General features: G+C 31.8%; 1 protein-coding gene and 1 pseudogene across 1 annotated transcript in view; one reads left to right on the top strand and one right to left on the bottom strand.

Annotated features, from left to right (window-relative positions):
• Positions 1–10,278, bottom strand: part of LOC142625627 (polyadenylate-binding protein 2) — a 101,033-nt gene that overhangs the window by 58,349 nt on the left and 32,406 nt on the right. The gene's annotated exons all lie outside the window — the stretch shown is intronic.
• Positions 9,290–9,913, top strand: LOC142625468 (flavonoid 3',5'-hydroxylase CYP75B138-like; annotated as a pseudogene).

Here is a 10,278-nt window from a genome sequence, read left to right as displayed (position 1 = left end):
AAATTGTTATAGGTTGTTATTGGTGGGTAAAAAAGTTATTTCATTAGCAAGTTTAAATTAGAACCAATAGCAATTTACCATCAATGGTTTGTTTTGAAAGTATTGTAAAAAATGTTGTGGATGTAGCACTTGTTTTCACAATAACTTTTTTTTTAGTTGTGGTTGGTTCCAACATGATATTTTATTATTTTATTTTGACTTATAAGAAATTACTACCTCAACAATTGTGAAAATATTGTGCCAATTTTTTGTGTTAATATTTTATTATATTGTGAAACATTGCAATTTGAATAAACCAAAAATAATGTAGCAAAACTACTATAGCTTTACGAATTTAAAAAAAAAAAAAAAAAAAAAAAAGCGGCCGTTGAAACTGGGCAAGTTAAACAAATCAAAAATACTATAGCTTCAAGGCATTTGTTCTTTTTATCTATAGATAATATAATATAAAACAAAACAAAAACAAATTGGTGTACATGAGAAGAAAAAAAATTCATCTCACCATATTGGCCTAATACCTTGAATAAGTATGAAATGTTTTTTAATAGCATTAGAATGAGTCCAAAAACTTGACTAAACCAAAGCACTATTTCTAAGCCTATTGAAAATAATTTTGTGAAACATTGCGAATTGAATAAACCAAAAATAATGTAGCAAAACTACTGTAGCTTTATGTATTAAAAAAGAAAAGAAAAAAAAAAAGCAGCCGGTGAAATGGTGCAAGTTGAACAAACCAAAAAGACTGTAGTTTCAAGGCATTGGCTCTTTTTATATATAGATAATATAATATAAAACAAAAACAAAAACAAAATTGGTGTACATGATAAGAAAAAAAATCCATCTCACCATATTAGCTAAATGCCTTGAATAAGTATTAAAGGTTATTTAGTTGCATTAGAATTAGTCCAAAAACTTGACTAAACCACAACACTATTCCTAAGCCTATTGAAAATAATTTTGTGAAACATTGCGAATTGAACAAACCAAAAATAATGTAGCAAAACTACTGTAGCTTTACACATTAAAAAAAAAGTGCCCTGTGAAACAATGCAAGTTAAACAAACCAAAAATATTATAACTTCGCTCTTTTTATATATAGATAATATAATATAAAACAAAACAAAAACAAATTGGTTTACATGAGAAGAAAAAAAATCCATCTCACTAAATTGGCCAAATGTCTTGAATAAATATGAAAAGTTTTTTAGTAGCAATATTGAATGAGTCCAAAAACTTGACTAAACCAAAACACTATTCTTAAGTGACTCTTTTTATATAGTTAATAAAAATAGAGATACACATTTTTTATTCCATTTGTTTTTATTATCTTTTACCATACACTAGTAGAATTCTCATGCTAGATAGATTAATTAAAAATTATATTTTTAAAAAAAATATTTTACAAAATTATCAAATTTATTTTACTCCAGTAATAATTAATGAGTCAGTTGAGAAAATTAACTATCTTATTGATTAATTAGCTAGCAGGCGTAAGCATGGCATGTAGTTTGTTAGTTTTACTATATCCATACACAAAATTATGATAGATGTTCAAAACAAATATATACTATCTATACTTTAGGCGGTCACAGGAACCTAAACTTGGAAAAAATAATTTTTATACCTTAAAAAAAATAATTTTAAATTAATGTGTGTCGTTAATCACCCTATAAAAAAGAAACCTAACCAACCTAAAAATAATCTTGAACATTTTAAATAAAAATTTAAGCCCGTTAAATATAAAACTTGACCTCTCCAAAATTTTGGTCCGTTGAAAATTGAACCAAAATTTTGCAAGAAATGTTATATTCAACACCTTTACAACAAATTTTAAGTGGTAAGTTGCTATCAGTAGACAAAAAAAAAAAAAAAAAAAAAATCAGTGATATGTAAATTAAACTAGTAACAATTGTCATCTTGAATTTGTTATGAAAATATTGTAGACGTAGCATTTTTCAAAAATTGTCCAAACAAACAAATTAGCCTAAAAACCCAAATCTAATGTTTAATTGTGATATTTTAAAATTGCTATTTAAAAAAAAATTTGCATATTTTTCAATAGCTAGTTGGTTAATGCTTGCTTTTGTCTTTAGCTTAATTTATTAGATTTATGTTATAAATCTTATACATATGCATATGCACTAAAATAATGTCTTAATACTTTATCAAACATGAATGTAATGATTTAATGCCTAAGCTGAATATGTTAAATGAACTTCTAGTTTACCCTTTATTCTTTTGTTAGCACCATGGACAAAATTCTTATAAAGAAATCACTTTTATTGCAAAATTCATCTTCTAAGCAAATTCATATTTATTTGAATAATCTTCTTTTAGATACTAGGCTATGGCTATGAGAAAAGATCTCATCTTTTTATCCTAATGATCAAGGAAAAATAAAAAGAGCATATTTACAAAGATGTGTTTAGCCATGATTTTCCTAAAAAAGAAATTAGTGAAGCAATGCATTGATTAAATCCTGATTAGCTTAAAGAATACAAAATATTGGTAGGAATATATCATAAAAAATGATGATGCATTTTGTTTATATTGTTACTTATTTAAGCAAGATGTTGGTTTTTTTTTAATAGGAAGATGTTGGTAATTGAATGGAAGATCGGTAGTTTAATAATTGTTTGATTGTGTATATTGAAAAAGATGTAGCTGATAGCATTAATAATGAAGCTATATATCATACAATAATTTCAAAATATGAAAAACTCATAGAAGGAAATTTTAGAACATGATGTATTTGAGTTTCCATAACTCTGTTTTCAATGGCATTTCCATAATTAAAACTACATAGCTGGTCCCACAATCAGAGCAATACACGTGAGGCGCTCCTTTTGATGCTCTTTTCAACGGCTCCCTTCAGTAAAGCAGAGCTCTCTCATCTCAGACTTCTCTCATCTCCATTCCAGTACCACCACAAGCTAAAAGAAGCTCTCACTGCCCTCACCTCCTCACACACTATTTCATCGATCTGAGCTCAACCAACCCGCGCTGCTGTGTCACGGTCACGCAGTGCTTCATGCGCCAACCAAACCGATCTCCTTGACCTCTTTCTCAGCTTTTTTCACAGAAATCCGAAGGTATTCTTTACATTTGAGCTGTTTATATATCTGATTTGTTGGTAATAGCAATGTATTTCGCATCTTTTACATCGAATCAAGGATTGGTGATAAGAAGTTTGCTTTTTCTTTTTCTTTTTTTCCCTTTTTTTTCTTTGTTTGATGTTTGGGTTTTCGCATTTGATTTAACTGTATCAACCCATGGTGATGAAAGTTTACTTCTCTGCTTTTTTTTCTTTGTTTGATGTTTGGGTAAGCATCTGATTTGATCTATTGAAACCCATGGTTATGGGTTTTCAACCCGTGGTGAACTTGTGCTTCTCTATTTTTGTTTTTTCTTTTTCTTTTTTTTCTTTGTTTGATGTTTGGGTAAGCATCTGATTTGATCTATTGAAACCCATCTGATTTAATGGGTGTTGTTCACTGGTGAAAGTCCTAACAAGGCGAGGGAGCTTGAGAAATTGTTATGGGTTTGGGTTTGTGCTTTGGGAGAGTGACAGGGTTGAAGGGGGAAGGGGAAATGAGAAAAGAGAAAAAGATGGGGATGAAAACCTTCCGCGAGGAACAAAACAGCTTTGTTCTGACCAAGTGACAGGTATGAGGCCCACAAACAGTTGAAAAATATTGAGCGATGACAAGTTGAGTGATGGTGCCAAACAAGTGGGGTGTAGGGAGTTGGGATATCTTGAGTGATGAGTAATGAGTAACGGAAATTGAGTGAGGAGTGACGAGTGATGGGAAAAAAAAAAAAAAAAACCAAACAAGCCCTTAGTAAGCTATTATTTAATGGAACAACCCTTGAAAGCAGGGCAGTAAATGACCTAAGTATTGTTAAGTAGTGAGTATTCAAATTTGGTTTAACAACGAATGTAAAATATTCAAATTTGACTTGAGCTTGAATTAAGCTTACAAATAATGTTTGAGTTTGGGTTTGTCAAAAAGTCTTAAAAACTTGAGTTTGACTTGATTAATTAGTCAAGCTTGAGCTCAATATCAAGCTTTTGGGCTTGAAATTCAACATAGGTACAATATCAAATTCATATCAAGCTTGTTATTAAGCCTATTTGGTTTGGATGAACAATCCCAACTCCCATTGCTTAAGGTCTTAATAAGATATGAGCAGGGCCAACCCTAGGCTTAGGCCAATTAGGCCATTGCCTAGGGCCCCCTTACTAGAGAAGGCCCCAAATTTGGGGGCAATTTTTTTTTATAATATTTTATATATAAATATTTTTGAGAGATATTAAAACATTTTAGTTTACATCTTTTTTTACTATTAAGAAGGCTCAAAAAATTAAGTAATAATAAAGCTAGAAATAAGACAAATTTAAATAAATAGGTCTTACAAATAAACATGTTACTAATCACAAGTAATTCAAATAAGAAAATGTTAAAAATACTATACTTTTTACTATATAATTTTTATTTATTTAATTATTTTTATACAAGATAAAAATTTTACTCTAGCCTAATCTAAGTTTATATGTGTGCGAAACTCTCTTCTAGAGATTTAAATCTCGGTCATTGCCCCCCACACCCCACAAGAACTTATACTTGTGGAGTGATCACTACACTAAGAGTATGTGGTAGTCTCCATAACTTTTATAATTTGATGTGACAATGAATATAATAAGTGGATTTCAATAAATAACTATTGAATGCATTTTTGAATAAATATTTGTGATTGGTGATATATCTTTGTAATTCTTTATAATTCTCATTCATTACAACATCAGTTTGTAGTAAAATTTATTATAACTTTAGCATTTTCTCGAAAAAAAAAAGCATATTAAAAAGTTAAAAAAATATATATTTATATATATATATATATATATATTTATAAAAAAATTATTATATAAAATGCTAGTTAAATATTATTTAAGTGATAACATAAATGTCTCATTTGAAGATTTCGCTTTAGGCCTCCAACACACTTGGGCCGGCCTTGGATATGAGTTTAATTGTCAAACTCATATCAAGCTTATTACCAAGCCAATAAACAATTTATGCTCAGTTTATTTTGTATCGAACTCTAATGTTTACAAGCCTATTAATGAACAATTTCTTTTTTGTTTGGGTTTGACTCATTTATTATACAAGCCTAAAACGAAAACTCAAATTCGACTTGTTTATAAACAAACAAACATAAATAAATTTTTTATCGAGCTAAGCTCAAACTATTTATGAAATGGCCTAATCTATTTACAGCCCTAATTGAAAGATTAGACAATACTAATTGGGTGTGGTTTGTGGTCGTCTCTACAAATTTGAGCTGAGAGACATATGGATTACAGTCATGACTCATGATATATAAACTGAAGTGTCGGCAAGACAATAATCCATCCACGCAAGAAAGTCATGCATTTACTGGAGATGTGATATCAAAGTTACGCTATTTGACAGAGTCACAACTCACAACCTTTATTAGAGAAATTTGGTCTTGCTTATGCACCTAAAGCAACGCCTATGTGCAAAAAGTAAAACATTTAAGAGGTTTAGGAAAATTACACTTTCACCTCTTAAATTATACGTCATTTTATGCTTATCCCCTAAACTATTAATCATGTAATTCTTTTTCCCATACAGTATAAGTTCACATTTATTCCCTTAAACTATTATTTTGCACCCATCCCCTGGGGTCTGTTTGGTTAAAGTGGTAGAAAAATAGGAGAATAGAAAAGATTTTATTTTCTCTCATTTTTGTTTGGTTGAGAGTTGAAAAGTGGAGGGATGGAAAAATAAAAAAAAGAGTTTGAATAAATTTACTCATATACCCTTATTAAAGAATGATGTCTAATTAAAACAAAAAAAAGTGACAAATAACCACACAAAAAAGAGCAATCACCTAAATTTATTATAAAAATCATGTACCAAAAAAATCACATCTTTTTAAAAAATAAACAATCACACCCAAGCCCTAGAAAATTAAAAGAAAAAAAAAAGATTAGAAAAAAAAAAAAAAAAAAGAGGCAACGTTAATGCTAAAGAAAAAAAAAAGGAAAAAAAAGTGCCAACTGGCAACGTGATTGCCCAAAAAAAAAAAGAAGAGGGGCAACGTTGATGCCAGGAAAAAAAAAAAAAAAAAGCAAAAAGAGAGGCAATGTTACTGCCCAGGGAGAGAAAAAAAAAAAAACAATTTGAAGAAGTTCATGTGCACATGCATATGGGTATTTTTGTCATTCAAGAAAAATTTCATCCCTATTCACTTTTCTCTCCATTTTGGAGAAAAAATATTTTGGTGGGCTCGGGGAGAAAACACCTGGACTCTACCATTTATTTTCCTTCCTTCCTATCCAACCAAACACACTCCAAAAAAAATTTCCTTCCTATTTTCTCTCCAAAGTTTTCTGTCCATCCTATTTGACCTCCAAACAAACACACCCCTAAGTAATAATTGTCAGGGGCCGTTTTATGGGTGTAGTCACGTGTCTTCCTCTAGAGAGGTGATTTTGCTAAAACTAGATTTGTTTTGGGGAGTTTAATTCGGAATTCGACATTAGGCCGCATATTATGATGATTTTCAATGCATTTTTAAGCCTACAAAATAGATAAAGCCCAAAGTCTAAGAATAGTGATAATGATTGAAATCAATAATATGTTTAGTTAAATTGCTTTGATTAAATGATGAGAGGTACAACAATTTAATAAGATAGCACTGCCACGTGTCATGTCCACGGTCGAGAAGTCCAGTATAGTTCCAAGGAGACCTTCCCCTCGGACAAGGAGGCCAAGGTGGCGAGCTCTAGCCACATCAATGGCACATTATCAGAGGAGGCCACACTGTAAGGGAAGATCTCCAAGGAAGGGGGGCCAAGCCTGTTGTGTCTGTAGGGATGGGAGCTACCACCACATTAATTGCATCCCACCAAACCTTCTAGCCGCATTTATGTGGAGAAAACTCCTGAATAGTGCTGTCTTGGTCGCCGCAACTCACAAAGGACTTTGGAATGTGTCTGATGGGACAAGCACTCAAGTAGTGGCCTGCATGATCAACAAATGAAGGGTCAAGATTAATGGAAAGAGGCTATATGATGTAAGGGATCCTCCAGGGAAGGGGGATCGAAAAAATTGTGGAAGAAGACACTGTAGCAACCTAGAACAGAAATTGTAACTAAGTCTGAAGAAATATATTCAAGAACTACCATCCTCGGACTTTGCCGATGAGTGATTTTCTTCGCATACAACTTAATTTTCTTTACTTTCCTACTATCCTTAATTCATTGTGCTTGTTGGTCCTTCCATTGAAGCTCAGCCTATAAGCCTACTCTTTACAAATTCATTGTATTGGGCTCTCTAGGCCCTAGTCCTGTTGCTTTTTAAGCCTAGGATCCAAAACCTACCCTTACAATTATATATATTAAATGATGTCTAATATTAGAAAGTAATTAATTAAGTTTCATATGTCTAGTAATGGGATGAGTCCAAAATAATCTATATCTAGCTAGCTACGGTTCATGGTTCATATTCAACATAATAAGGTATGTTCAGCATTGATTTATGTCCAAATAATATATGTCAAATAGTTTATGTCCAGTTATGATTTATGTCCAAATAATATATGTCCAACAATGGTTTATGTCCGAATAATATATGTCCAATGGTGGTTCATGTCCAAATGATATATGTCCAGCGATAGTTTTATACAATACATTTTTAGTATGTAATAAACTAGTTAGTTGATATTTGATGAAGTTTTAGAAATGTAGTTATGGTCTCTTTGTGTTTTGACCAAATCTTAGAAAGCAAGGAGAACATTTAATACTAGATATGAGATATTAATATAGATTTAGCCATGAGATTGATTTAAATAAAAATAATAATATAATTTACATGAAATAATATAATTATTTTTTAAAAATTTATATTATATAATGAATATTAAGTTTTACATAAAGAGCAATAGAAAGTTTTATCATTTTAAGTGTTATGTGATAATAGAGGTTTACCAAATGTTACCTATTGCACATTGACTCATTAGAGTTCGGGGAATTGAGGAAGACATGCCAAGCAAATGTTACCTATTACATATTGACTCGTTAGGGTTCAAGAAATTGGGGAAGACATGCCAAACAACATGTTTCCTTTATCAACTTTAAACCACTAAAGTTTTACTGAACATACTTTTTGGCCCTCCAAACCACGACTTCCAAAATTCCCCCAATGAGACCCATGAGCTTGGATCATGAGCTGAAAATAAGATAATGTGTCATGAGTTTGAGCCATAGGCTAGATAATATCACCATGGGTTTTCGAACAATGGGCTTTAGCGTTGTTTTATGTAAATATGGGCTTTTTTAGGCTTCGAAAGAGATTTCTCAAAATCCATGATAATATTGATGTGGTGCAGGTTGCCAAGGAAATAAGGCCATGTGGTGTGAATATTTTGTCCTCAACAATAGCTTAGGGGATTACGTGTGCATTTTCATAGTTTAGAGAGTAAGTGTAAAAAGAGGTGTAGTTTAGAGGGATAAAATATAATTTCCACTTTTGGGGCCCGTTTGAATTGAGGGGGGGGAGGGAGAGAGGAGAAGTAGAGAAGAGTTGGCTAAAAATAGGCCCAAAATACTTAAGGATGGAGAGAAAAGCAAGTCAACCTAACTTGCACTGCCCACCCGTTTGGCATTGAAAGATGACAAGTAATTGTCTGTAACTTCTCCTCTATTTTTTTATTGGACGTAGTAGCTGGATTACATATTTTTATTATATTCTTTCTGCTTATAATTTCAAGAAGATTGAAGGTTAATAGCTATGTTATCAATCAAATGTTTAAATTTTAAGTTTTTGTAGTCTAAAATTATGCATAAAAAATTAGTTTATTGATCGAATAGTAAATAACATTTAACTTGAACAAAAATTTACATGCTAGTTAAGAAATCGTTGTTTGGCACTTCAAGAAGCTTGGCACCTAGGGCAGAGGAAAAATATGTATGGACCCTGTTATTGGAGCAGCTGAAAGAGAAGCATATTATTAATTATATAGCTATTATTCTTTGTTCACAAGATTTTCCTTTTATGTTTATGATATTATAATGTGAATCATGTTATAGACTTAGACACCGTTTATCATTGGTAAAATATTTATCTCACTAAAAACAATATTATCTTTCTAGTTATGACATTAATATTACAATTGATTTGATTTGTTTGGTTTGGCAGCTAAATTGTCCAATTAAGGAGCCATCCGCATGCCATAATCTAGTGTACATTGTAAACAGGATATGGCGGTAGGTGGGACAGACACATCCTCCCATACAATCGAGTTTGCTATGGCTGAAATCATGAACAAATTAGAGGTGATGAGGAAAACCTAACAAAAAGTAGAGGTTGTAGTTGGCAAAGATAACATTGCAGAAGAGTCTCATATTCACAAATTACCATACTTATATATTGTGATGAAAGAAACACTGCAATTACACCCCGCTCTGGCATTATTAATCCCTCATTGCCCGAGCGAGACATGCACCGTGGGAGGCCGCTACACCATTCCAAAAGGGTACTCTTGGATCTTTGTGAATGTATGGGCGATACAAAGGGATCCTTCTATTTGGGAAAATCCAATAAATTTTGATCCCGAGAAGTTCTTGAAGAGTAAATGGGACTATAGTGGAAGTGACTTCAATTATTTTCCATTTGGGTCTAGTCGAAGAATATGTGCTGGAGCAGCAATGGCTGAGAGGATGGTGATGTATTCTCTTGCTACACTTTTGCATTCTTTTGATTGGAAACTGCCCCAGGAAGAGAAGTTAGACCTTATAGCAAAGTTTGGGATTGTTCTAAAAAAGAAGACCCCTCTTGTTGCAATACCTACCCCAAGGTTAATTGATCCATCTATGTATGGGTAAGCTAGAAGTGTATTTGCTTTTGATATGAGTGGAATTGCAAGTTTGCAACATCCATACTACTATAAGAGAGCAATAAGTTCACAAGCGCATCATTTTTCATAATGACTGACATGTCATGTTGTGATTGGTATATCATAAATATGATGTCAATGATTAGCCCAGGTGAAAGTAATGTTAATTTAATCACAACAAATCATGTCGACAGTTGTGAAAAGCTTGTCGCTAATATAGTAACACTACTCATAACTCATAAGAAAGTAGTTTTTTTGGTCTTATTTTTTGAATTTCCAAAAACCCCCACTTTATACACCAATAAAAATTTAAAGATGCCTTTAGAGAGTTCGTGTGAGTGTTACAGAAAATTT

This window comes from Castanea sativa, chromosome 2 (genome assembly GCF_040712315.1).
Source record: "Castanea sativa cultivar Marrone di Chiusa Pesio chromosome 2, ASM4071231v1".
Taxonomy (NCBI): domain Eukaryota; kingdom Viridiplantae; phylum Streptophyta; class Magnoliopsida; order Fagales; family Fagaceae; genus Castanea; species Castanea sativa.
The sequence above is the reverse complement of the archived record's forward strand: the minus strand, read 5'-3'. Positions and strand labels throughout refer to the sequence as shown.